Source organism: Stegastes partitus, unplaced genomic scaffold (genome assembly GCF_000690725.1).
Source record: "Stegastes partitus isolate 25-593 unplaced genomic scaffold, Stegastes_partitus-1.0.2 Scaffold511, whole genome shotgun sequence".
Classification (NCBI taxonomy): Eukaryota; Metazoa; Chordata; class Actinopteri; family Pomacentridae; genus Stegastes; species Stegastes partitus.
The window spans coordinates 329231-333851 of NW_007578242.1; positions in this window are offsets into that span (position 1 = coordinate 329231).

A 4621-nucleotide genomic window follows, 5' to 3' on the forward strand; every position below is an offset into this window, starting at 1 on the left:
GTCGGTAGCATCTTGCACATTCTAGAAACAATCCAGCACAGATGACAAATTAAAGCTGATGAGGCAGAGACTTCAGTCGAAATCAATGCTTAAGAGACGATAACTCAAAAGCGGAGAGCGAATTAGTGAGCTGTTTTTGAAAACATAATTAGAGCTGACTTAATGTTATTTATTGTGATGGGATTTACCATTCAAACAGTCGCTGGATTTCAAATAACTCCGCACACAGAGTTTAAATACCAAACGTGACACTTTAAGTGCATCACTGGTTTTATGTGAGACCATTTACAGCCATTCGTTGATATGTAGCACTGGTGGCTAAATTGCTTATACGTTTGCGGGTGTTTGATTTCTGTTTAAGGCGTCGGAGAGACGTAAGTCTGATTTTACACGAGGCGGACAGCCGGACCACCTCTGTGGATTTGTCTCGCCAAAGTTATGGTGTTCGGCATTTTCTCTGCTCTCTTTCATCTCCGTTGCTGTAGCTTTAAGATGTTTTATAATTCAACACTGTGCAGTGATTTCCATTCACAGTATTCACTTCTCCAGTCCACCCATTTCATCATTTCAAACAATATGTCAGACTCTGCTCCAGACTACATGCCCATTAAGTAATAAGATCTTTCCACATGAGGACCAGCCGCACTTTTCTCTTTGTAGCTGCTTTCTTGCAGTCTGTCTCTGTCTGTGAGACTGTTTGCGCCTATATGCTCTCAAATGCATGCAAACACACATGACAACAACCTCTGACGTTTGTGTGTCTTCTTGGTTTTGTCTTTTATTTGGCCCTTTTCAAAAAAAGATAAATCTGTTTGTGTGTCCTTGTGACAAAGCACTTTGTGACAAGTGCTTTATAAATAAATTTGATTTGATTTGACTGCCCAGCCATATAATATGATGGAAGGGATAAAAATACTTCTTAAAGCACAGCTACACCAGTGAACCATGGTCAAGGAGATGGGCATGAGGAGAGAGGCTCTCAGGCTGCATTATGCAGGTTGACTGAAATTTAATTGGAACATTCATGACTTAAATGAGATCTCGTGTCAAGACGGTACGCACGAAATGCAGAGTCCTCAGAGCGGTGGAACCTTGATTTTTTATTTTAACTGTGTTTGTGTGAATAGAATAAAATCCATCTAATATCATCTGTCCTGATGTGTGAATTCACGCGTCCATTTGCATTTTTGTGCACGGGCAGCAATAAGTGAAGGGCTCCTCAGTGACCGTGAGCCGCATGTACTGAAAACAGATTTAAATGTGGTTTAAAAGAAACAATTTTACGAGATAAGCAACAGGTTTGAGTAACCAAATGATGGGAAAGTGCGGATTGGTAACTGTGAATTCCCGAGCTCAGCCTCTTATTTATTTTTCATCATTTTTCAGATGCAGCACAGCACAACAAGCAGCATCTTCTGCTCTCCCCTTTGCACAATTTCAATTACATGTTCTTGTGGGATTACGGTACCGAGATCAAAAAACAGTCACGGTGCTCACATCAACAGCATCAATAGTAGAAAAATAAACACATGGTTCTAAAAATCACAGGCTCGACTGGTTCTGACACAATATGTCGCACAATACCATATACCACAATAAAGCGTTTCCGTAAAGCCTTTTCTAAGTAATAGTTTCAATAGCGGTTCCGCTAAAATGAGGAATTATGTGTACACGTTGGGTGTGATTAATGTAAATGTGGTGTTATGTTGTGTATGGGGATTGCACAGAGCAATGAAAGATTTAAGGATAGGTAGTGTGTCAAAGAGACAGAAAAAGTGTTTAAGACATCAATGAATATTTTAAGAGAGAGTGGGAGCAGTGGGAGGGATGCACGAACTGAAAGAGACTTGGGCTGCTGAGAGACGGAGAGATAATTTAATAGACGGGCAGAGCAAATGTGTTGGAGGAGAGACAGAAAAGCTGGAGGGATGGGAGATGAATGAATGGTGGACTAATCTGGACTAAGCAATGGAGAGAAGAAGCGACATTAATTTAATAAGATGGATGAATGGGCACATAGATGTATTGTGCATTGTTAAAAATAAAATAAAAAAACATCTCTAAACCTGGACTGCCTTGTGACAAATATAAAATGTGTGTGAAATTAAAAAAAAGTGAATGTGTTCGAAAGCACAACCAGGCATTGAAATCTGTAGAAAAGAGGAGACCGATGAGGTCTGGAGCGGCACATAGAAATATGGATGCTTGGGTGGAACACAAATAAGCAATAGCATTAGAAAATGCACACCCAGACCGGCTCCAGTTACAGATTTCTATGAGGCAGTGCTGAAAATGAAACCACCTGTCCCCTGTGCAGATTAAGGGTTAACTATTGCCCCGAGGTCACACTAAAGCAGCACTTGAGCTACACAGAGTGCATATTAAGACCAACCAGAGGGGCCCGAGGGGTGACCGTGGGGCCACTTGTAGGGCAAATCGGCTGACCGGAGGGGCTTTCAGGAGCTCTTGAGCTGACCTGAGGGGTCACTCATATGCTCTACTGGCGTGGCATTAGGGGTCAACGTGAAACAGAGGGGGGCAGTTAGTGAGAGATTTAACAGGTTCGTTAAAAGCGCAAATGCAGAGAAAAAAGGAGCACAAAATATGCCCTCTGGCAGATGCACCTTATTTCAGACTTCAAACGTCCTCGGGAAGAATTAAGATATTGCACTGTGCAAAACTGAGACATGAAAGCGTCCCACAGGTAAAGCAAAAAGAGCTACTAGCTGGTAAATGTTGCACAGAAATATCCTAACTTAAATTGGAGGTTCGTATTTGCACTGTAACTTTAGATGCTTGCGGTGTACCTCCGAATAAATTCTTCGGTGCACTTTCATTCTCACAATACGCCTCCTGACCGAATAACACTGAGCTCCACTGCTTTGCCGACGATTGTGCGCTGTATGTGTTAGATTTTTCAACGTGCTTTTTGTGAGTGATTTCGGGTTGACAGCGACTGGCAGCGGATTTTTAAACCAGAGAATAAACTGGACAAAAGCCAGCCGGAGACAAGCTGACCTCTACTTTTCGAGATCCAAACTACTTACTGCTAAAAGCTCAGCTCCAGCTTCTGGTTGTAATGACATAATGACTCAACCAGGAAATGTCTCTTTAAAAGCGGGAGTTAAAGTGATACTCTCCACAGCACTATGGCGTACTTGCGAATCCACAGTAGAAATATACATGGCGCTGAAACATTTCCTGTAGTGCTATAATCGGCGCAGGTTTTGTTCTTTGACATTTACCCGTTATTTTTATCTCCTAAAACAGAAAATACACAGACCCTTTGCTCTGGGAGAACGGCAGGCGTTAAGCATATGCAGCCTCAGTTTGCAATAAAAATAAAAATAGTCGTTTAATTTTTGCTGCTTATGATTTAAAAATTTTAAATGGCATGCAAAAGCATGTTTTAATTCCAGGCCTCTTGCTGGCCTTGAGTATTTATTACCATTATTTCGCACACAGCTCTCTCCCTCCCCACTGCTGCCAGTGGGTTGTTCTGTCATTGTGCATTTCAGCTTTTCACTGCTCTCTCTGCCTCCTAGGAATAATAATAATGATAATATACATTTAGATTCCTAACATGCATCATTAAAAATTAGCAATGAATTCAGAAAACGCTTAAAAACCAGTAAGACAAACATGTTATCTTGTAGAACAGTTGTATTCCCGGCAAACATTCAATTAAATGGGAAATGCAATTTGTGCTATTTGAAGTTCTTTATCCCCTTTGATGCCGGTTTACCCATCAATGCTACTGTGTTATATTTTATCCATCTAATTTAACTTAAAGAAAAAAAGGTGAATAAAAGACCAGGAGTGCAGATGATAGTATCCGTACAGGTGTGCTGACACAATTAAGCAATTAAACTAGTCTCACGCTCCGTGGCGTGTGTAAAACGGTGCTACACAAAAATGTTAGTAGTTGCTGTAAAAGGCGAGGAGCAAATTAGGAATGACCCGATTATTAACAAATTGTTAATGGGTGAATAACTTAGAATCAAGGGCTATGTTGTTGATAAGCAGGCGGCTGACAAAAAGCTTTTCAAACAGTGTACAGGAGCATTACTGTGGAACAGAAGATATCATTAAATAGGGACTTTGGTTGAAAGCACACATTCAGTGGCCCTAATGCTTGTGCAGCAGTGTGGCAAGTGAAGAAAAAAACGGGAGAGAAACTCTTCCTTATGTAACTGAGAATGCTAATGCAGGACTATTATAATAAGGCTGCAGTGCATAAACTCCTCATCACACAACAAGTCCTCGAAATGAAATGATAAAACATACCGTTGGTCCGTGCCCTCCAGAAGACACAGAGGCGTTGGACATGTGGGGCGCCATCATTCGTCTGTACCTTCCAAAACGGTTACAAATCATGACTGAAGAAATAAATCTGTTCAATGATGTGAAAGCGGTCCGGGTAAGGCTTGGTTAGCTTTAGGAATGAACCTGAGGTACGGTTTTTGTTGCTTGATGTTGCCTCTGAATCCATTTCTAAACAAACTCAGGGGTCTGTTTAGATCCTTTATCCACATAATAGACGCTTGGTATCATATTTTATCCAAGCTCGACGTCTGAGAAGCTTTCGCAAATCGCTGTGTTTGCTTCTGCTGTGTAATGT